Raw genomic sequence first — 25,153 nt, forward strand, 5'->3', positions numbered from 1 at the left:
ATAGTTACATATTTGGTCATTTCTATATTTTCTATTTCTTTGCTGAGATCTTTTGTTTTTCATTTCAGTCAAGAGTTTTCATAATTGCTCATTAAAGCATTTTGTTATGCTGCTTCCAAGACGTTGTCCAATAGTTCCAACATCTGGGTCTTCTCGGTATTGGCATCTGTTGATTGACTTTTCTCATTCATATTGTGATTTTCCTGGCTTTTGTTATGATAAGTATTTTCGATTGAGTCCTGGTTATTTTTGGTATTATGTTATGAGACTGAATCCTGTTTAGCTTTATCATGTAAGTCCTAGCCTAGTTTTGTGGGCTGTGCATCTAATGACAGTTTAGTTTCCAGAGCCCTGTAATTTTATTCTTTTGCTTCATTTTTGCGCTACCAACCTTGCATTCCTGAGATAAATCTCAGTTGGTCATGGCGTAGAATCCTTTTTATATGCTGGTGGATTCTATTTGCTAATATTTTCATGTCAATTTGTGCCTATATTCATGATGGGCATTGGTTTGTAGTTTTCTTGTGTTGTCTTTGTCTGGTTTTGGTATCAGGATAATAGTATCCTCATATAATGAATTGGAAAATGTACCCTTCTCCTCTATTATCGGAGTTTGTTAAGTATTGTTTTTATTTTTCAAAAAATATTTGATAATATTCACTAGTGAAGTCATTTGGGCCTGGGATTTTCTTTGGTGGACATTTAAAATTACTAATTCAATTTTTAAAAAATTTTTTAGGTCTATTCAGGTTTTTTATTTATTCATGAATTATGTTTAATTGTGTATTTCTAGCAGTTTCTTCACTTTATCTAAGTTGTCTAATTTTGGGGCAAAATGTTCAGTATATTTAAGGGTCAGTAATGATGTCTCCTTTTTCTTTCTTAATTTGGGCAATTTGTATCTTCTTATTGTGGTCAGTCAACCTAAAAGTTTGTTCTTTGAAAAGTTCAACAAAATTGACAAACTTTTCATTATTTTGTGCTATTGTTTTTGTTTTCTATTTTATTGAGTTTCACTCTAATCCTTATTTTTTTCTGCTTTTTGTTTTCACTTCCTTTCCTAGTTCTAAAAATGGATACTTATATTATTGATTTGAAACCTTTCTTATGTTCCTAATATAAGACTTTAAAGCTATGAATTCCTCTGTAAGCACTGCTTACACTGCCCCCATACATTGAGATATGTTGTATTTTCATTTAATTTGGTTCAAAACGCATTATAATTTTTTATTTCTTCTTTGCACTAATGATTATTTTATATTCTAATATTTGATGACTTTCTAAATTCTTTTCTGATGTTCATTTCTAATTTAATTCCACTGTTGTTAAAGAACATAATTTTTAAATTTATAGAGATTTGTTTTGTGGCCTCGTATATGACATATACTGAACAGTGTTCCATGTGCACTTGAAAATGTATGTTCTGAAGTCAATGGGTGCAGTCTTATAAATGAAAGTTAGATCTATTGTTGTTCACCTATACTTGCTGAATTTTAATTTAGTTTTTTTCTTGGGATCATAGGAATGCTTATTACAACATTTATGAGCCTACTGCCTCCATAAATAAATCTGTACAGAGTTGGAGAGCAGGACCATGATAGCTACAGAAGGGAAGACAGTATGGTAATAAGGCTCAGGTGTCAGTACATGTCATCAGACTCAGCATCCTCCTTTTTTTTTTTTTTAAGATTTTATTGGGGAATTGGGGGAGGGAACAGCGTTGGGGAATCAGGATGGGGAACAGACAAGTTGCTGTCCTTTTTTTCTTCAATCTAGTTGTGGAGGACGTCACTTCACTTGTCCATGTTGGTATTGTGATCATTGCACTCTTCCTGGCTGAGGCAGATTGGTCACCAGCCACTGGACGGCTGCTCACAGCGGCTTACAGCAGCTCATGGCAGCCCACTACAGCCCCACTGCAGCCTATGCCACCACCGGCGACTCATGGCAGCCCAGCTCCTCTTGAGCTGTTATTCAGCATCTTAGCTGTAGAAGGCGCAGCATCACTGGTCCATGTGGATCCGAACCAGTGGCCCTGCTGCTCAAGGTTCGCACTCCCAAGCCAACGCTTAACCAACAAACCACTTGGCCAGCCCAGCATCCTCCTATTTTCAAGTGCACTAAGAAGGCTGCTGGAATCTTTATTAGAATGGAAACTGCAGGGCTCCTGGTGCAATATCTCTCAGAATTTTGTAGGCTGGTTGTAGGTTCAGCTTATGACACATGTCCAAAAGTTCCAGCCTTCTCCGCCACCTTCAGGGCTAACTTTAGGTTCTAGTCAAACAATTTACACCTGATGGGTATTTATAGGGACTAGAATGGATTCTTAAGGGCAAAGTCAGAGTAAATCTTATAAATCTTTTAGAGAAAAGAATCTATTTCAACTTGCTTAAAATCTGCCAGCATCACAAACTTGAAGCAGTGCAGTTTGAATGTGTCTGTCCAGCATCTCGGTGCCTGAACTGCACTGTTGGGGAGCCAATTGTAAAGAGTGAGTGGAACATGCAGGCCAGCATGAGCTTCTCATTGGAGGTGAGGTTACCCCTCATGGCCTATTGAATGGACTTTGGTTAATTAGCAGGTTTACTTGGTACTCCAGCACCTCTTTCTCATAGGCTGTGTGTACTTGCTGTTCACATTTACACCATTGATGGCCAGCACTGTGTGGCCTTCTGCAGAGGTGAGGCTAGGAGTCAACAAAGCCCCAGACTGGGTTTCTGCCAAGGAGACGAGGGACTTGGCCCTTCCTCTTCCTCCACTCCGTTTAGTTTTTCTATCACTTATTGAGAGTGAGTATTGATTTCTTCAGCTGTTGGGTTTTTTTCCTCTCATTTTTTAAGTGTCTGGTTCTCCTTTCAGTTCTGTCCCTTTGGGTATATTTTCAATAAATGCATACCTTTTTATCATTATGTTTTATTAATGAAATGGTCTTTTTTATCATGATGAAATATTCGTCTTTGTCTCTAGAAACATTTTTTTTTTAATTGGGGAATTGGGGGATGGGAACAGCACTAGGGAATTGGGGGGAGGGGAACAGACAAGTTGCTGTCCTTTTGTTCTTCAGTCTAGTTGTGGAGGATGTTGCTTCACTGGCCCACGTTGGCACCATCACTGCGCTCTTCCCGGGCGAGACAGATCAGTCGCCGGCTTCTGGACGGCCGTTCAGTGCGGCTGATGGCCACTCATGCTGGCTGCTGGCTACACATGGTAGCCCGTGGCAACCCACTGCCACAGGGGCTGCAGCCTACGCCGTCGCCGGTGACTCACGGCAGCCCAGCTCCAGGTTGAGCTGTTGTTCAGCATCTTAGCTGTAGAGGGCAGTGTCACTGGCCCTCATGTGGGATCCGAACTGGGGCCCTCTGGCATCCCAAGCCAGCTCTTAACCAACACATCACTCGGCCGGCCCCTCTAGAAACATTTTTTTGCCTTAATGTCTCTTTTGTCTAATAATATAGCCACTTTAGCTCTCTTATTATTAGTGTTTTCATGGTCTATCATTTTCCATTTTTGCAGCCTGTTTGTTTCTTTGAGTCTAAGTTCTGTCTCTGTTAGACAGCATATATTTGGAGCTTGTTCATTTCATATCCTCTGACAGTCTCTGCCATTTTATTGAAGTGGTTTTTTTTTAAATTTACATTTAATGTAATCATTGATGTAGGTGTTTACATCTGCCATTTTAGTATTTGTTTTTCATATGGCTCATGTCTTGTTTTGTTCCTCTTTTACTACCTTCTTTTGATGTAAATAGATTGTGTGTGTGTGTGTGTGCCATTTTAATCTCTTGGTTTTCTTTTACTGTATTAATTTGCATTATTTTCTTAGTGGTTCTTCTGGGAATTACAATATTATAATCTAGTTTAGATAAATACTAACTTAATTCTGGTAAAAAAAAAAAAAGGTAGGAGATTTGCTCCAATATATTGGCTTGTCGGAAATGTCATGATGCATTTTTGCAACGGAAAACATAGAAAAAATACGTTATGACTTTTCCGACACCCCAATAGATTCACTTCCTCCCCTCCGTTGTGATCTATCTATATATATATATATATCTATAGGTCATTTACATATATATATATATGCTATATCTGTAACGTGTTACATTTCCAACAATACAGTGGTATAATTGTTGTTGAATGCATCTTACATCTTTTTAGTGAAGTTAAGAGAAGGAATAAAAGTATATTCATGTTCTTTTATATTTACTCACATATCTACCTTTATTGGTACTCTTCATGTCTTTGTATGGATTCATATCACTGTCTGGTCATTTCCTTTCAGTCTGCAGGACCTCCTTTAGTATTTCTTGTAAGGCATGTATCCATCCTAGCACTGAATTCTTTCACTCTTTGTTTATATTTTTCCTTTCTTTTGAGAAGGATAGTAGTCTTGGATATAGAATTCTTGATTGAGAGGTTTTTTTCCAGCACTTTAAGTATGTCCTTTCACTGACTCTGATCTCTTGTTTCTGATGAGAAGTCAGCTATTAATTATATTGTTCTTTTGTATGTGATGAGTCTTTTTCTCTTGCTGGTTTCAAGATGTTTGCTTTGCCTTTGGATTTTAACAGTTTGACTGTGATGTATATAGGTATGGATCTTTTTGTGTTTATCTTATTTGAATACTGTGTTTCTTAGATCTGTAGATTAACATTTTTCATCAAATTTAGGAAGTTTTTGACCATCATGTCTTCAAATATTTTTTCTCTGTACAGATCTCTACCTTGTCTACTTCTAGAGCTCCCATTACTTACGTTGGTACACTTGATATTATCACATAGCTCTCTGTGGCACTGTTAATTTTTTTTTAAATTATTTTTCTCCCTGGCCCTCATATTGGAAACTTTCCATTGAGCTATCTTCAAGTTTATTTATTCCTTCTTCTGCCATCTCAAATATTTTCTTGAACCCCCCTAGTAAAATTTTCACTTCAGTTATTGTATTTTTCTGTCTTGAGAATTTCTACTTGATTTAAAAAAATATTTTATTTCTCTTTATTGATATTCTCTACTTGTTGAGATATTGCCATCATTTATTTATTCCTTTAATTATTTAAATGTTTCCTTTATTTCTTTGATATGTATAACATGTATATATACACATATGTGTGTGTGGAGATATATATATATATATATATATATATATACACATACACATACACATATATGTGTGTGTGTATCTATATATATAATGTCTCGAGGGTGCCAAAAAAATGTATACAAGTGGACAGTTTGGTCAACGTTGCTGAAGCAGTAGTTTGCCATAATCAGAGGTGTCTGGACGCTGAAGGTAATCACTTTGAGCATCTTTTGTAATTTTTGCAGAAGTCAAACGTGACTTGTATTCATCTTTTTTTTATTGGTATAGAGTATTACAATTTAATACAGTTTTTCTTTCTTAAAATGTGATAACTTTTTTTGGCTGTGTGTGTGTGTGTGTGTGTGTGTGTGTGTGTGTGTGTATAAAATAGTTTTTTTGTCCATCTTTGTCTTCTAAATCCATTGTCTGAAATTACTCAAAGATAGTTCCTACTGACTGCTTTATTTCCTGAGGATGAGTCATACTGTTTCTTTGCATATATTGTAATTATTTTTGTTTAAAAGTTGGTATTTTAGACAACATATTATAGGAACCCTGGATACTGATTTTTACACCTGAGGGTTGTGGTTGTTGTTGATTTTTTTTGTTTGTTTAGTAAACTTATTTGGACTAATTCTGTGGCATTTGTCTCCCCTACAGTGTGAGATGCTGATGTCTGTGCTCACACTTATAGGAGCCTGGCTCCTACAAGTCACTTCTGCTTCAGCATATCTTAATTTTCAGCCAAAGATTGTTCAGAGGTTCTGTTCAAACACCTTAGCCAGTAAGGTTCCCACTTTTTGCTGGTAAATCTATGTGTAGTTTGAGGAATGTATTTAAAGTTCAGCCAGTTTTCAAGTATCCTTTAGCTTTTATTTCTGTTGGGCCCTCTCATGTCTCCTCTACATGTATGGACATTCTTATGGTCATCCAGGAATGTATGAATAGTTTGAGCCTTCTCAGTCTCCCCTACACATGTGTGTAGCCTTCCAGTAACCTGAGATGTGTGGAAAGCTTGGTAAGGTTCTCTATGTCTATCATTTTCAGGATCTCCCAGTCAAATTTCTGGCTAGTCTGCTGGTCCCTTGCTTTCTCCAGCCAGAACTGTAACCCCAGAGTAGCTGAGTCACTGGCATTTTCTATTTGTTTGCTACTGATATTGCTACTTTTACTGACAACGTTGTTGGGTGTAGGAATTTTTGCACTCAGTTCCAAATAAAGTAAGTCTTCTCTGGTAGTGAATGTTTTGGTTTTCAGGACTTGCCCTACCCTTGTAAAACTATCAAACTGACCCAGCTGGGGTGGAGGAGTGTGAGCAATCCTAGTAATAATGCCACAAACTACCACCGTTCAGAAGTTTTTCATGAATATATAATTCTAAGTTTGTTGTAAATTTGTCAGTTTTCAGGGTTCTGAAATGGTTGTTTTTGACAGTTTTGTCAAGTTTTATTGTTTTTTGGGAAGAGGTTTTACTGAGCTCCTCATTCCCCTATGTTGGAAGTTCCGTCTTCATAAGAATCTTAATTCTTAGCAATATGAAAGGTATTCTTTTGGGGAACAATGTTTCAATTTAAATTAGCATCCCTTTGGTACAACCCCCCAAACTCATTTAGATTTCACAAGTTGTACATGTCCCCATTTGTGTGTGTGTGTGTGTGTGTGTGTGTGTGTGTTTGTAGATTTATGTGATTTTATTATGTGTAGATTCATGTGGCCAGTACCACAGTCAAGGTATAAACCAGTTCCATCACAAGGATCATTGATGCTAACCTTTTATAGCCACAATTACCTTCTTTCCTCCCATGCTCCTATTCCTTGGTCACCAGTAATCTCCATTTCTATAATTTTAGCATTTGAAGAATATTACATAAATGGAACTATAGAGTATAGTTTTTGAGATATGTAACTTTTTGAGATTAACTTTTTCCACTTGGGTCCACCCAAGTTGTTGTGTCCTCTTTTATGGCTGAGTAACATTCACCCATTGAGGGACAGTGGGTTGTTTATAATTTTTGGCTATTAGAAATAAAGCTGCTATGAATATTTACATACAGGTTTTTACATATGTTTTTGTTTCTCTCTGATAAATACTATAGAATGAAATTGCTGGGCCATATGGTAGGCACGTATTTAGTTTTGTAAGAAACTGCCATATTCTTTTCCAGAGTAACTGTATCATTTTACATTTCCACCAGCAATATGAGTAATCCAGTTACTTTGCATCTTCACCAGCATTTTGTGTTATCACTACTTTCATTTTGCTCATTCTGAAAAATGCATAGTGGTTATAATTTGTATCTTCCTAAAAGTTAACAATGTTGACCATCCCTTCATGTGCTTATTATCATCTGTATATTGTCTTTGGTGAAATGTCTGTTCATGTTTTTTTGACCTGTTAAAAATTGATTTATTTGATTATTTTTACTTTTGAGTTTTGAGAGCTCATTATATATTCTAGATACAAGTCCTTTGTTGGATATGTGGTGATTATTTTCTCCCAGCTTGTAACTTCTTTTCATTCTCTTTACAGGGTCTTTTACAAAATAAAAGTTTAAAGTTTTATTGTGTTCAATTGATCAGTTTTCCCTTTTATAAATCATGCTTTTTGTGTCAAGGTTAGAAATCTGGTGGTTAAGTTCTGCCTCATCTTAGGTCCTGAAGACTTTCTCCTGTTTTTTTGTGGGTTTTTTTCCCCCAAAAACTTTTATGTATTACATTTAAGTCTGTGATCCATTTTGAGTTAGTTTTATATAAGATGTAATGTTTAGGTTGAGGTTAATTTCCCCCCCATGGATGTCCAATTTCTCCAGCACCATTTGCCAAAGAGGGTAATACCCTTCTTCAATTGCAGTGTTTTTGCACCTTTTATATACAAAAATCAGTTGGGTAATATTTGGGATCTATCTGCATTCTCTATTCTGTTCCGTTGATCAGTTTATCTGTGCCCCTGCCAACACCACACTGTCTTGATTACTGTAACTATATAGTAAGCTCCCACTTGTTTTTTTTTTAATTGTTTTAGCTGTTCTAGTTCCTATGCCTTTTCATTTAAACTTTAAAACAAATTTACAAATCTGCTAGGATTTTAAATATTAAAATATACTTATAATACCTTGCTGGGATTTTGATAGGAATTGCATTAAACCTATAGGTCAATTTCAGTATAACTGACATCTTTACTATTTTGAGTTTTCCAGTCCATGGCCCTGATACATCTCTTCATTTATTTAGGTATTCTTTGATTCTTTTTATCAGCATTTTGTAATTTTTACCATACAGATCTTGTTATAATTATATCTAATGATATCATGTTCTTTGGAAGAATTGTAAAGGTATGTTTTTAATTTTAAAATGTTTTTTTAATATATAGAAATGCAATTGATTTTAGGTTTGATTTTGTATCCTGACTGCTGAATTTCTTCTAAAAGTTTTGTAGTTTTAAGTTTTCCAATTAGGTCTTATAATACATTTTGTGTTAATTTTAATATGTGAGGCATGAATCAAAGTTGTTTTTTGTTGTTGTTGTTTTGCATGTGGGTATATTATTATCCCAGCACTGTTTGCTGAAAAGATTATTCTTTATTCACTGAATTGCCTTGCAGCCTTGTTAAAATTCATTTTTCTGTATGTGTGTGTACCTATTCTAGACTCTAGTCCATTGACTAATAATCTGTCTTGATGTCAATACCACACTGTCTTGATTGTGATAGCTTACAGTAAATCTTGAAATTAGATTGTCTTGGACTTACAGCTTTGTTCCATTTTAAAAAGTTGTTTAGACTTTTCTAGGTTTCTGCATTTCCATATGAATTTTAGACTCAGCTTGCCAATTTCTACAAAAATGTCCTTTAGTATTTCAATTGGACTTCTGTTGAATCAATTTGGGGAGAATTGACATGTTAACAACATGGAGTCTTCCTATGCATGAACAAGGGCTTATTTTAAGGTCCTTTTTTATTTTTAGTTTTAGGTTTAAGGTCTTTAAAAATGTTTTGTAGTTTTCATGTATTGCAAAATATCTTTTGCCATATTTATCCTTCAAAATTTCATACTTTTGATAATATTGTAAATATTGTCTTTTTAATTTCAATTTTCAGTTTTCTTTATAAAAACAATTATTTTTTATCTTGTTTTCTGCAAGTTGCTGAACTTATTAGTTTTATCAGACATAATTATTGGATTATCTACATAGATGATCATGCCACTTGTGAATAAAGACATTTTTACTTTCCATTCTGTCTGCCTTTTATTTATGTTTTTGCATTAATCTACTGGCTCCAATTCAGTGTTGAATACAAATGGCAAGAGTGGACATCCTTGTCTTGTTTCTGATGTTTGGGAGAAAGCTTTTATTCAGTATGATGTCAACTATAGGTTTCACAGGTTGAGGAGATTGCTTCCATTCATAGTTTGCTGAGAGTTTTTACAAATCGGGCATGGAATGGATTTTGTCAAATGCTTTTCTGTGTCTATTTAAATGATCATTTTTTCTCTTTTAGCTTGTTAATATGGGGTTTACATTGATTTTCAAATATTGAAGAACTTTGCATTTTTGGGATAAACCCACTTGGTTATGATTCATTTAAAAAAATCCTTTTCCTAATACATTTTACTCTTTGTGTTTCGATTTGAATATTTTCTATTGATTTGTCATAAATTTATTGATTCTTGCCTTTGCTTTGTCTTGCTAGGAAGTCCATTGAATTCTTCTTGGATGTATTTTTCATTTCTAACACTTTTTTTTCTTGACTCTTTTTGAAAAAAAAAATAAAGTGTTCATCTGTATGCTAAAATTCCCCACTGTTCATGTTGTCTCTCCTTTACACCATTTTCTTTAGAATACTTATAGTAATTTTAGTTTTTATCTGGTAATTTCCATATTGAGGACATGTCTGGATCAAGAGTCTTTCCTCTCTTGGTGATGACTGCTATAGGCTGCCATTGCTTCGTGCTGCTTTTAGACCCAGAGTGTCAGAGTTTTCAAATTTCTCCCACTCAGCCCCCAGACTTCAGCAGACACTGCCCTCCCGTACCTCAGCCAGCTCTTTCTCAGTTCCCTTACCCTTTCCTCAGCTGTAGACCATGACTGCCTCGTACTCAGTATAAGGCCCAGACTTCCTGTGGGCCTTCATCCACTTTCCTTTTTTGTCCCCCCCACCCTCTTTTATTTTCAGTATTTTCTGTGTGTGTAGGATCCCCTTATATTTGGGGCCACTGAAGATTCTAAGCTCTCAAACCAGCCCACATTTGGCCTTGAAAATTACTTATCCAAGTCTATGTTAGCCTCCTGTTCTTCCTGCTGCTATTTCAGAGATAAAACAACTGGAGTGCCTTTTCTTTCAAGAGGGGCCTGTCACATTTTGTATTTCAGCTTAGTAGTTTGCTTGGTAACCTCAGCTTTCTGATGGGTTAAACCATCATTTTTATTTACATTATGATTTAGTAGGTTATCTGGCTTTGTTGTTGTTGTTCTTAGGGTAGGAAAGACATTTCCCCATGACACTCTATGCCCTAAGCAGTAGTGGAAATTCCTAATGTCTTTGGAGTCTTAGTTCTAGTTGTCTCTGATGTCCAATGGCACTCCTACCCCATCATCCTTCCATTGATTTCCCCCTTTTGCTTAAGCTGAGTAGAGTCTGGTTCACCTCACTATAACCACAATGTGCTGACTAATACAGCAGTGGGAAAAACAATGGGAAAATGCTGTGCAGGAAGTGGCATTGCTCTCTACAAGAAATGCTTTCATTTCTTTACCTGCAGAACAGGGATAAAATTCCCTGCCCTGTCTGCTCACATGTCTCTTGGGAGATTTTTCTGGAATAATGGATGTGAGTGAGCTTTGTGGAATATACAATCAGCATGCCTATGTTATTACTAATGATAAAGTCCCCTTCACCCCACTGCCTCAATATCTGTGGAGTCCAGGTCTTCTTTCCATTGATACTTCCACTTTCTGGTTTGGGCCCATCATTTCTCAGCAGGAGATTACTATGTGATAGATACTCAGTCTGAGCACTTTAGGCATCTGTGCTATCCTTATTACAGATAAGGTCTATGGATTCCTGACTCCAGCTCTTACTAGCTGTGTGATGTTAGAGAAATAGTGTAACATCCCAAAGCTTCAGTTTCTGTATTCGTAAAATGAGGATAAAAACAATACATAATCCCATAGAGTTGCTGTAAGAATTAAATGCCATGCCTGTGATGTGCCTGGTATTCTCGCAGTGACTTGCCCAAGGCTATGCAGTCAGTTTGCATCAGTGCTAGGTTGGAGCCCAAGTCTGTGATGCCAAAGGCATCATTTGGAATTGCTGAGTTTTGTGACTCCGAATAGCTTCTCTGGGCTCTCCTCCTCACCTTTGTTACATATTCTCTAAAACCATGCTTTTAAAGTCTCTCTCTTGCCCCCAAAGCTTTGTTTGTTCCTCAGCACCAGGAACTCTCTCCATATCTTCAGCTAGCATTCAAGGCTCCTGACAGTCCTTGATAAAACTTACCTCTGTGTCAAACATACCTAATTGTTATGTTGAGCCCATGTGTGCTCTGGCTGTGCCTTGAATGATGGGTAAGCTGGGACAGGCAGTGATGGAGAGGGCAAATGTAGGTTGTGTGGGGGAGGGCATTTTCAGGGAAAAAATGATGGAAGAAAAGACCAGGGGACAGGTAAACAAGGCAGTGCGTGTGGGAAGCAGTGAGCAGGCTGTATGAGCAGGGTATATGAAAGACGTATATTGTGAAAGGTAAGGCTGGAGTATCATCTGCAGCTGGACGATTCAGACAATGAGCGCAGGTCTAAGATGCCTGGCTCTTGTTTGACAGGTGATGGCCATCTGCACTCCCTGCCAGGCTGCTTCAGTCAGATTTCACTCAGACTGTCTCAGAGGTCACTCAGTCTGGAGTACATTCTTAGGGCTCCTCTCCCACTTCATTCCCCTCTTGGTCTCTGGGAGTCCCAGCCTCACCCACTATCAGAAAGGCACGGTCTGCAGTCCCGCACTGCTGAGACACCACAGCCTGAAGACCTGAGGAAGGCAAAGAATACATCTGCAAGATCTCAACTTCTCCTGCTTGTCCACACAGAAATCTATCTATGCTTCAGTTTCAACTGTAAATTTGGGGTAATAGCACCTACTTTGGAGGGTTACTATGTGGATTAAGTTGAGATAATGTAAGAAAAGTACATAGCATAGAGTCGGGCATGAAGCCAGCCCCCAATGAAGCCTTCTGCCCTGTTCTTCCCTTGGAACAGTCTTCTCTCTAGCACATTCCATTCAGTGTGGTCTGAGGACAAGCCAGCTGCTCTCCATTAGCCCGGTGTGTGGGCATCGCCTGAGCGGTAAGCCCCTCAGTTTGTACCTTCTATAAAGCACAGGCAATCCATGAACAGAACGAAACAGAAGACCGTGGTTCAGCGATCCAACACAGTAGGGAGCATATGGCCGATGGCTCCTTCCTTTCTTGGAGGCTTCGGTGAGCTCACACAGGAGTGTGACACAGGAAGACAGTCTGCATCTAATTGCGTCTGGTTACAGCTCTACGAGTCACCTGCTGGGGAACTTGGGTAGGTCCCTCCACTTTTCCGATCCTATTCACTCATTGAAATTGGGTTGATGTGAGAGAATACAGGTGAAGTGCTGTATATTGGCTGGCACTGCCAGTGCCCAGTGGGGGCTGCCTTCTTCCACATGGACTCCCCATGTGACCTGACTTTAGGGAGAAGCAGTCAGGATGGTTGGAGGCTCTTGGTTGCTCTAAGGGCCTTGCCATGACCTAGACCTCTGTGACTGGCTCTGCTGTGATGGTAAAGGAGTTCTGCGACATCCATGTGCCAGGTGGCTCTCCACTGTGGGGCAGAGGCAGAGACACCACCAGTTAGTTCCTTGGATCTCTGCACGATTCTGCTGAGAGGTGTTACAGAGGGTCTAGCACAGTACTGTCCAGTGGATATATAATGTAAACCACATGTGTAAGTTTAAATTTTCTAGTAGGCACTTTGAAAAGAATGAAAACAGGTGAGAATTTTAATATATTTTATTTAACCCAATATATCGAAATATTTTTTCAACACGTAACTGATATAAAAAATATTATTAATGAGATACTTTTTCTTTTTTCATAGTAAGCCTTCAAATTCCATGTGTATTTTACACGTAAAACAATTTTAATTGGGAGTAGCCACATTTCAAGTACTCAATAGCCATTATGTGGTTGATAGCTACCATACTGGATGCATCTAGTCTTAAACTCGGTCCCCAGAAAACAGAGCTATGCTGCCATCTGGTGGTTACATCATCAAATAGCACGCTGAGCACCAACCCTCGGCAGTGCCCTGTGTTGGCACGAAAGACGCCTAAGTTAAGTGCTTCCTGTTCTGGAGTGCCTGCCATCTAATGGAAGGGAAAAGGCTAGCACAAAGAACCAACTTTTAGAAGGTGAGAAGGGTCAGAAGAGAAGGCTCTTACAGTGCTCTGGGATTTGGAAACACCTGGGATGATACTTAGCCAGAGCTGTGAGAAGCCTCTAGGAACAAGGAGGCATTTCACAGATGTGGGGATGGAAAGGGCCATGACCTGCTTGGGGCCAAGTGATAAATAAGCAGCTGCCTTGAGGTGAAAAGACTCTTGGCCAGGCCACCAGCATCTCTCACCTGGATCATGGAAATTGCTTTAAAAAATACTTATTTTTTTACTAAGTAATTAATACATTCAGTGATTCAAAATCCAAAATGTACAAAGGAATAACTATTCTTGAGAATGTTCTGTGTACATTAGAGAAGAATGTATAACCTGGTGTTCTGGGATGAAAAGCTCTGTGAATGCCAATTATGTCCATTTGATCTAATGTGTCATTTAAGGCTGATATTTTCTTATTGAAATATAAGAAAATTTCTGTTTGGATGATCTATCCATAGCTGTCAATGGAGTATTTAGGTCCCCTACTATAATTGGTTTTGTCAGTTTCTCCCTTTAATTCTGTTACTAGGTGCTTTATATTTGGTCTTCAGAAAACTCATGACGTATTTTGTCTGTGTTTTTCAAAGGTCATTTATTTATTTAAAGAACAAAGATCAATCAATGATGTATTGCTCGTTTTGTTCAATAACCTTTTGCCATCTTTCAGTGAGCTTCATAATTCCTCATTCATAGAAGGACCTGTCTTTATTTGTGAAACACTGAACAAGGTGCTGATTTACAGCCTCATCTGAATTGAATGTTATACCACACAAGGAGTTTTGAAGAGAGTGAAACAAGTGGAAGTCCGATGGCACAAGGTCAGGCGAGTATGGTGGGTGTGGCAACACATCCCATCCAAGTTCCAAAAATTTTTGACAGGTGATCAAACTTGAGTGTGGTCTCACATCACATTGGAACAAAACTTTACAATTAACAAGCTTTGGATGTTTCTGGATGATGGATTCGTTCAACCTGTCCAATTGCCAACAGTACACATTCAAATTGATTGTTTGGTTCCTTGGTAGGAGCTCGAAAAACATGACACCTTTAAAATCCCACCACACTGAGAGCATAACCTTCCTCTGATGAATGTCTGCTTTCTGTGTCGTTTGAAGAGAATCGTTGAGACCAAGACTATTTGCACACCACATTGTTGTAAACAATCCACTTCTCATCACCAGTTATCAGTTGCTTCAAAAAAGAATCATTTTCCTCATGTTTAATGAGCATATTGCAGATGTTTATGAACTTCTTTGAGTTCATGCAGAACCCAAATATCGAGCTTGCTTACGTATCCCAGCTTCTTCAGGTGGACGTGAACACTTGAATGATGGCTGTTCAATGTTTCTGCAATCTCTCATGCTATGTAATTTGGGTTTGACTCGATCAATGCCTTTATTTTGTCATCATCAACCTCAGTGGGCCTCCCTGACAGAGGAGCGTCGTTGAGATCAAAATCACCAGCACGGGGTTTCGTGAACCATCATTGGCACTGATGTTCTTGTAGAGCATTGTCACCATAATCTTTATGCAATTTTACACAAGCTTGACATGCGTTCTTCCCTTTATGGAAGTAAAACAGTAAAATATGGCAAAAATGCACAGTTTGGTCTTCCATCTTCAACTTGTAGAATCTTGAAAACTCAACCAAATCGCTCAGTTTTGTTTTAGAATGAAGCTAGAACTGTCAGCTGTCAAATGACATAGCAATAGCAATAACATAGATGAGAATGACTCTTATACTTCCAAAAATGAACTAGTACCATCTGTTGCAAACATGTGTCATGACTTTTCCCATGACCCAATATATTATGGTGCTCCATTAATAGGTGCATATATATTGATATGCCTTCTTGATGTAGTGTTCCCTTTATCATTATACAATCTACGTCTTTGTCTTTTGTTTTCTTTTTATGTTGAAATTTGTTTTGTTAGATATAAGTACCTACACCCACTTTTCTCTGGATGCCATTTGCTTGGAGTAAAATTTTTCACCCTTTCACTTTGCAGTTGAGATATGTCTCCCGAAGGCAGCATATGGTTGGGTTGGGTTTTCTGATCTAATCCACTACTCTGTGCCTTTTTATTGGTGAGTTCAGTCCATTGACATTTAGAGTGATTATTGATATATGAGGATTTCTTATAGCCATTTTATCTTTCATTTTCTGGTAGCTCTGTGTCACCATTGTTTTGTTTCCCTTGTGTTTTTATCTGTTATTTTAGTTTGGTGGTAGTCTATGATTTTTCCCCCCTCTGATTCCTCTTTATTTTTTTTTATGTTATGTGTCTCAGTTCTGAATTGTGTGTGTGTGTGTGTGTGTGTGTGTGTGTGTGTGTGTGTGTGTGTGTGGTCACCATTAGGTTTATGCAAACGAAAGTTGCATATATACAGTAGTCCTTTTTCTTCTGAATGCTTCTTATCTCTATTCCCCTTTGCAAATTCAGAATTTTACCCTCTCCCCTTTTATGTTTTTTTTATCACAAATTATCCCTACTTATGCTGTGAGTTCATTTCTAAATTACAGTAGCTGTTGTTTTTTTCTTTTCTCTGTCTCTGTCTCTCTGTCTCTCTGTCTCTCTGTCTCTCTGTCTCTCTCTCTCTCTCTCTCTCTCTCTCTCTCTCTCTTTCTCATTTTTACCTCCTTTAAACTTTGTTATAAATAAGTGTATAGTACCCTATTCTTAATAAGGTTTGCGATTTCCTGCTTCTGTCTGTTAGTCATCCTACTCATAGTTTTATATTCTTTTTTCTTTTTGTTTTAGGTAGAATAGTCCCCTTCAGTATTTCCTGTAACACAGGTCTTGTGGTGGAAAATTCCCTCAGCTTCTGTCCGTTTGGAAAAGTCTTTATTTCTCCATCATATCTAAAGGATACCTTGTCGGACATATTAATCTTGGCTGGTAATTTATCTCTTTCAATAGTTTCAATATTTGATTTCACTCTATCCTAGCTTGTAGAGTTTCTGTGAAAAACATCCTATGATAATTTAATGGGATTTTCTTTGTAGGCTACGTTTTCTTTCCTGGCTGCCTTGAGAATTCTTTGTCACTAATTTTTGACAGTCTTAATATAATGTGCCTTGGAGAAGGCCTTGTAGGATGAGATAATTAGGTGTTCTGTTTGCTTCTTGGATTTAAATATCCAGCTCTTTCCATAGGCTTGAGAAGTTCTCATTGACTATTTGTTTGAATAGGCTCTCTGTTCCCTTCTCCCTGTCTTCTGGTATACCCATTATTCTTATATTGCTCTTTCTGGTGGAGTCAGGTAGTTCTCATAGAGTTCTTTCATTTCTTTTAATTCTCAAGCCTGTCTGTTCTTCCATCTGTATCATTTCTCGATTTCTATCTTTGATATCTCACTAACTTTTCCCTCTGTCTGGTCAGCTCTGTTTCCTAACCTCACTAGTTCATTCTTCACCTCTTTTATTGAGTTGCTCAGCTCCAGAATTTCTATTGGGTTGTCGGAAAAGTCATGATGTATTTTTGAAACAAAAACCATAGAAAAAATATGTCATGACTTTTCCAATAACCCAATATTTGGTTCTTTCTTAAAGTTTGAATCTCTTTGGTAAAGTACTCCTTTTGTTTGTTCATTTTATTTCTGAGTTCATTAAATTGCTTATCTGAATTTACTTGAATCTTGTTGAGTTTTTTTCAGAACTGCAATCTTGAATTCTCTGTCATTTAAATAACATATTTCCATGTTTTTATTTTCTGGAGATTTTTAATTTTCTTTCTGAGTGTCCTTGTTACCTTGGTCATTCATAGTGCTTGATGGATTATTTCTTTGAGTAGGCATTTATGGGAATGAAATATATTTTTTTTAAATAAAAGAGTGACTCTTCTCTATTTAGTAGGTTGTTAAGAAAGGTCTTTTGTTTTCTAATAGGTGGTGCAGAAGTTCAAATTTTTTATTTTCTTTTTCACTGCTCTGGCTTCTTGGATCTCTGCAGGGCTGTGGAAAATGCCCCATATTCTCCTGGGAGGTGGATGTCTCCTTTGTGACCAGGTCACCTTGGTCTCAGGGTACCACCCCCATGGGGGAATGTAGTGGGCAATGGGGTTCCAAGTCCATGAAATCCCAGCACTGACCTCCTACAACCAGACACTGCCAGCAGTGCTGGACTGCTTTAGGTGTCCCAGGTGACCCTGCTGGGATCAGCCTCAATTGTGGGCCAGATCATGAGTTTTTGGCTTTGTTCTTTTCCCAGTAATGGCAGCTGTCAGACCTCCGCTGCCTCATCTCTTTATCTCCAACCCTGTCACTTGGATCAGATGCAGAGTGGGCCTGCTGCTCAGGAAGAAATGTTTCTCTCCAGTTCATAGGGCTGTAGACTCTGAAACCTGACACCCACTGCTACAGCCTCTTCTGGGGCTCACCACTAGGTCTGAGAGGGTGAAGGGAGGTGGCCAGGCTCCATGGCTTTGTTTTATTACCTGTCACTGGTGGCTGCCAGACCACAGCTGCTGCAACTCTTTGCTCCATCTCTGCCCTGGTCACTGGACTCAGCTGCAGTATGTGCCAGCCACTGAGGCAGCAACTCTCACTCTACCTCTCTGCTCCCCAGGTCAGCAGAGAGTGCACGCTGAAACCTGAGTCTTCCCCTCTCCTGAGACCTGCAGTGAACTCCAGGCTACAACTGTCCATGCACCTGTCTCTGTTCTTCTCCCTTCCTTCCTCCCTTGTTTGCTCTGACTCACCTACCTTCAGATGTTTCAATGCACACATCTCTCATATGTGTTTGCATATTGAGCAGGGAATCCTTTATTGAATTATAGCTGTTCAACTTGAACTTAAAGAGCAGAGATGAGGGGGACCACTCATACCACCATGCTTCTGACATCACCACATTAATAAACTCTTAGAGTAATGATAGTATTGTCAGACTCTTCTGGTCTCTCAGCCATGGGAAAATTTTCCCAACAGCTAGCATGTGTTGGGAATGTAAAGTGTGTAGTAATGTAATATGGTATAGTCATTTTGGAAAACTGGCTTGAAAAATATTTTTTTAATTATATATAATACCATGATTCATGAAATTTTACTTCTTAAAATGTACTTTAAAGAACACTTGCTAAAAGTATAAAATGAGGCATATACAAAGGAACATTCATTGTAACATGGTATGTAACTGTTAAACAGTTCTGTAAAGAAAGAAATGAGAGGCTTCCAGTCATGATGACGGAGTAGGTAAATTTTGGCTCATTTCCTCTCATGACCACCTCAAAATTACAACTAAATTACAGAACAACTATCATTGAGAATCACCTGCTGTGTAACTGAACAGAAGTCCCATAATTAAGGATATACAGAAGAAGCCACTTCGAGACTGGTAGGAGGGGTAGAGATGCAACAGGCTGGTCTCACATGCACGTGTGGTGGTTAAAAGTTAGGAGGAATATTTGGCTGCAGAATTTCCCTCCTGAGGATCAAGGGGTCCCAGTCCCACACCACTTCCCAGGCCCAGAGTTCCAGTACAGGGGAAAAAAGTCCCCATAACTTCTGGATGGAAAAACCAGTGGAGAGTGTGGCTAAGTGAGATGGAGGGCTACTGGAGCCCCAGGTATTACTCTTAATGGGCCTGTACACAGACTTGCTTTCTGATGGACTCACTTGCTCTGAGCTCCAGCACTGGGGCAGCATCTTGAAAGGTGGCAGGGACATACGAGGAGGAACTGAATTATCTGGCTTTAGAGTGAAGGCTGGATGGGCAGCTATCTTCCAGACAGAAGTGCTGGCAGAAACCATTGTTCCTTTTTTGATCTCTCCCATCACCCAGCCTGCACATGCAAGTGGGTATCATATCTGAGTCTTCATCAATCTAGCTAAAACTGTTTGCCCCACCCTGTGATTCCCTGAGATCCTGCCCCACCCAATTTTTGGTCCCACCCAAACAGCTTCCAGAGGCTTTTCCATATAAATGGCCTATCTTGGCTCATGCTAAGGACTTTTCTAAAGCCTCTCAAATGTTCACAAACCCCAAACAAGCAGCATCTGGATGCAGCATGATCAGCCCCAAGCCTGACATTAATGGCAGGCACATTCCATTTATAGGTTAGCTTCTCACAGGCATCTCTAAGCCCAGCACAAGTGGTAACCATCTGCAGATCACTTTGTAGCTCATACCAAGTGGCCCTAGGCAGGGCACAGGCACCAGTGACCATGGCCTACTCCAGAGCCTCTCCCAAGAGGCCCCAGAACCAACACACTCAGTGGCCAGCTTCACACCACACTAGAGCACCATCTAACCACTTCCACAAAAGACACATCCAAAGGGCAGCAGGCACCATAGAACTGCTAATGTGAACCCTGCTCTGTAGGATCAGTCCCTGCACAAAAGTTCCTCCAATGTGGTCACAGCCAGTCCTCACAACTAATCAGCCTGAGGGTCAATCCCTCCCATTGACACATCAACAGCAATCAAGGCTCAACTACAACAGGAGGGCACACATAAACCACACAAGGGACACATCTGGAGCACCTGACTCAGGTGAGAGGGAGACTGTGCCACTGGGCCCCTCAGGCCACCTACTACATAAGGCCTTTCTACCAAGACTGGGAGATGTAGCAGCTCTACCTAATACATAGAAACAAATACAGGGAGGCAGCCTAAATGAGAAGACAAACATGTCTTAAATGAAAGAACAGAACAAAGCTCCAGAAAAAGAACTAAACAAAATAGAGACAAGCAAACTACCAGATGAAGAGTTCAAAATACTGGTTATAAGGATATTCAATGATTTCAGCAAATTTTTCAACAAAAAGATAGGAAATATAAAAGTAGAGATAAAAAACATAGAAAAGAACCAATCAGAAATGAAGAATGTAATAATTGAAATGAAGAATACATTAGAGGGAATCAATCGTAGATTAGAAGAAGCAGAGGACTGAGTCAGTGATTTGGAACATAAGGTAGGAGAAAACACCCAATCAGAACAGTGAAAAGGAAATAGAATTTTAAAAAATGAGAGTTTAAGGGGCCTCTAGGACAACATCAAGTGTACCAACTTTTGCATCACAGGGGTACCAGAAGAAAGACAGCAAGGAATTTAAAACTTATTTGACGAAGTAATGATGGAAAACCTTTTTAACCTGGTGAAGTAAATAGACATACCAGCCCAAAAAGCACAGAGAGTCCCAAAAAAGATGAACCCAAAGAGCCCTACACCAAGACACATCATAATTAAAACACCAAAGGTTAAAGACAAAGAATTTTGAAAGCACCAAGAAACAGCAATTAATTACCTACAAAGGTGACTCCGTAAGACTGTCAGCTGACTCTCAACAGAAATTTGCAGGTCATAAGGGATTAGCATGAAATATTCAAAGTGATGAAAAGCAAGGCCCTACAACCAAGATTACCCAACAAAAGCTATCATTCAGAACTGAAAGACAGATGAAGAGCTTCTCAGACAAGCAAAAGCTAAAGGAGTGCATCACCACCAAACCAGTATTACAATAAATGTTAAAGGAACTTCTTTAAGAAGAATGGGGTGGGGGGAGGTTAAAAATATGAATAATAAAATGGCAACAACTACATGTCTATCAGCAATTTAAATGTAAATGATTAAATGTTTCAATCAAAAGACACTAGGTGGCTGAATGGATAAGAAAATAAGACCCTTACATATGCTGCATACATGAGATTCACTTCAGATGGAAAGACACACAACGACTGAAAGTAAAGGGATAGAAAAAGATATTTCATTAAAATGGAAATGAAAACATCTGGGGTATCAATACTTATATAAGACAAAATAGACTTTAAAACAAATAGTATAACAAGAGACAAAGAAGAACCCAGCAATTCCACTTCTGGGTATTTATCTGAAAAAAACCTACAAAATACTAATTCGAAAACATATGCATCTATATGTTCATTGCAGCATTGTTTACAGTAGGCAAGAAATGGAAGCAACCTAAATGTCCATCAGTGGATGAATGAATATGATGAAGTGGTGCATATATACAATGGAACATTACTCAGCCATAAAAAAGAATAAAATCTTGCCATTTTCAGCAACGTGGGTAGATCTAGAGGGTATTATGCCGAGTAAAATATGTTAGAGAAAGACAAATACCATATGATTTCACTTATATGTGGAATATAAAAACCAAAATAAATGAACAAACAAAATGGAAACAAACTCATAGATACAGAGAACATTTTGATGGTTGCCAGATGGGAGGGAGGTTGGGGCATGGGTGATGGGTGAAGGGATTAAGAAGTACAAATTGATAGTTACAAAGTAGTCTTGGGGATGTAAAGTATAGCATAGAGAATAGAGTCAATAATATTGTAATAAGTATAATATGTATGGTGTCAGATGAGTACTAGATTTATCGGGGTGATCACTAAGTCAGTTATATAAATGTCTAATCATTATGTTGTACACCTGAAAGTAATATAATATTGTATGTCAACTGTAATTGAAAAATAAAATTATATATAAAAAAGAAACTAATGAAACTAACAACAGTATATACTCTTGAGGTAGTTTTGTAGAACCAGTTAAAATTAGAGATCCCTTCACTCTTCGGCCAAGAATATATTGATTTTTAAAAAAGTTTTTATTGTGGTAAAATATGCATAACAATATTTATCATTATAACCATTTGTAAGTGTACAATTTAGTGACATTAAATACATTCACAATGTTTTCAAGGGCCATCCATGTTGTAGCATTATCAAAATTTCATTCCTTTTTATGGTTGAATAATAGTCCATTGTATATAGCACATTTTGTTTATCCATTCCATTGCTCACAGATGCTTAAATTTTCCCCACCTTTTGGCTATTGTGAATAATTCTTCTATGTACACTGGTGTACAGATATCTGTTCAAGTTACTGGTTTCAATTCTTTTGGATATATACCTAAGAATAGAATTGATCGATCATATGGTAGTTGTTTAACTTCTTGAGATACCGTTAAACTGTTTTCCATAGCAGTTGCACTGTTACATTAGCACCAGCAATGCACAAGGTTCCAACTTCTTCACATACTTGCCAACACTTATTTTCTATTTTAAAAAAAGAGAAGACTATCCTAGTAGGTGTCAAGTAGTATCTAATTGTAGATTTGATTCATATTTCCCTAATGGCTAATGATGTTGAGCCTCTTTTCATGTGTCCATTGACCATCTGTATATCTTCTTTGGAGAAATGTCTATTCAAGTCCTTTGCCTATTTTTTGAATTGGGTTTTCTTGTCAATGAGTTGGAGTTCTTTATATATTTTGGATATTAATCCTTTATTGAACATATTATTTGCAGATATTTTCTTCCATTCTACGGATTGTCTTTTCACTCTCTTAATGCTGTCCTTCAACACAAATAGTTTTAAATTTTGATGAAGTCCAATCTGTTTTTTTCTTTTGTTGCAGATGAATTTGATATCATATCCATGAAATTATTACCAAATCTAATATGAAGATTTCCCCTGAAAGTTATATAGTTTTAGTGTGTGGCCTTTATACTTTATACTGTGGCCTGTGGATTTTCAGTTTTCCCAGCACCATTTGGATAAAATACTGTCCTTTCCACAGTGATTGATCTTAGCACTCTTGTCAAAGATCAATTAGCCATATATTGAAGTTTTATAGGGCTCTAAAGTATTCCATTCTAGTAGACTATATGTCTGTCCTTATGCCAGTACCATACTATACCATAATTACCTTAGTTTTGTAGTAACTTTCGAAGTTGAGAAGTGTGAGTCCTCCAACTTTATTCTTTTTCAAGATTGTTTTGGTTATTTGGGGCCCCCTGCAATTCAATATGAATTTGAGGATCAGCTTGTCCATCTCTGTAAAAAATGCAGTTGAAATTTTAATAGTAATTACATTGAGTATATAGACCACTTTGGATAGTATTGATATCTTAATAATGTTAGTCTTCTTATGCATGAGCACAGGATGTCTTTGCATGTATTAAGTGATCTTTAATTTTTTTCAGCTTTAGCATACAAATCTTTTAACTTTTGGTTAGATTTATTCCTAAGTATTTAATTCTTTTAGGTGCTATTTTACTTTAAATTGTTTTCTTAATTTCTTTTTGGATTGTTCATTGCTGGTATATAAAAAATACAACTGATTTTTGTGTTTTGATTGTACCCTGCAAGTTTGATGAATTTGTTTATTAGCCATAGTAGCTTTCCTGTGAATTCTTGAAGATTTTTTATATATAGGATCATGCCATCTGCAAATAGATAGTTTTACCTCTTCTTTCCAATTTCAATGTTTTTATTTCTTTTTCTTGTTTGATAGCTCTGGCTAGAACTTCTAGTACAATGTTGAATAGCAGCAGTGAGAGTGGGCATCCTTGTTTTTTTCCTGATCTCAAGAGGAAAACTTTCAGTTTTTTACCATTGAGTATGATATTAGCTATAGGCTTTTCTTAAATAACCATTATCATGTTGAGGAACTTGCCTGTTATTCCTAGTTTTCTGAGTTTTTATCATGAAAGATGTTGGATTTTTTCACATAGCTTTTCTGCATCAAGATGATCATCTTTCCCTCCCTTCATTCTATTAATGTGATATGTTACATTGATTTTCTTATGTTGACCCACCCTTGCATTCCTGGGATAAATCCCACTTGGTCATGGTGAATTATCTTTTTAATATACCCTTAGATTTAATTTGATAATATTTTATTGAGGATTTTTGCATCTATATTCATAAGGAATATTGGTCTGTAATTTTTCTTGTGACGTCTTTATCGGCTTTAACATTAGAGTAACCATGGCCTTGTAGAGTGAGTTAGGAAGTGTCCCCTCCTCTTCAGTTTTTAGAAAGAGTTTGATAAGGGTTTCTGTCAATTCTTCTTTAAATGTTTGGTGGAACTCTCCAGTGAAGTCATCTTATCCAGGACCTTTCTATGTTGGAAGATTTTTGATTATTGTTTTAAACTCCATACTAGTTATAGGTCTATTCAAAATTTCTATTTCTTCTTGAGTCAGTTCATGTAAGTTGTATTTCAAGAAATTTGCCCATTACTTCTAGGTTATCTAATTTGTGATTGTACAATTGTTCATAGTATTCACTTCAAATTCTTTTTATCTTTGCAAGATTAGTAATAATGTCCCTATTTTCATTTCTGACTTTAGCTATTACCATCTTCTCTCTTTTCTTCTTTGTCATCTATGTGTTTGTCAATCTTGTCAAAGGACAAACCTTTGGTTTTATTGATATTCTCTATTGTTTTCTAGTCTCTATTTTGTTCATATCTCTCTTGTTTTTAATTAGTTTCAGGTGTACAAAACAATGCAATAGTTATACTTTTCATCCCTCACAAAGTGTCAACCCCCTTCCCCCATCCACTGCCCCCCACAGACATCATACATATCTATTATAATTCCATTGACTCCATTCCCCACACTATGCTCCACATCTCATGACTATATATATATTCAATTATAATTGACATACAATATTATTCAACAACAGTTTCAGATGTAGAGTGCAGTGGTCAAGCATCTACACCAGCGGTTCTCAACCTGTGGGTCATGACCCCTTTGGGGGTCAAAGACCCTTTCACAGGGGTCGCCTAAGACCATCGGAAAACAAAAAGATATTTACATTACGATTCATAACAGTAGCAAAATTACAGTTATAGAGTAGCAG

The 25,153-nt window shown here is 37.6% G+C and overlaps 1 pseudogene; it reads right to left on the reverse strand.

Annotated features, from left to right (window-relative positions):
* Nucleotides 1-2,214: 2,214 nt before the first annotated feature.
* The window catches only part of LOC109374072 (trafficking protein particle complex subunit 4-like), a 28,878-nt pseudogene continuing 5,939 nt past the window's right edge, over nt 2,215-25,153 (reverse strand).

Source organism: Hipposideros armiger, unplaced genomic scaffold (genome assembly GCF_001890085.2).
Source record: "Hipposideros armiger isolate ML-2016 unplaced genomic scaffold, ASM189008v1 scaffold_783, whole genome shotgun sequence".
Taxonomy (NCBI): Eukaryota; Metazoa; Chordata; class Mammalia; order Chiroptera; family Hipposideridae; genus Hipposideros; species Hipposideros armiger.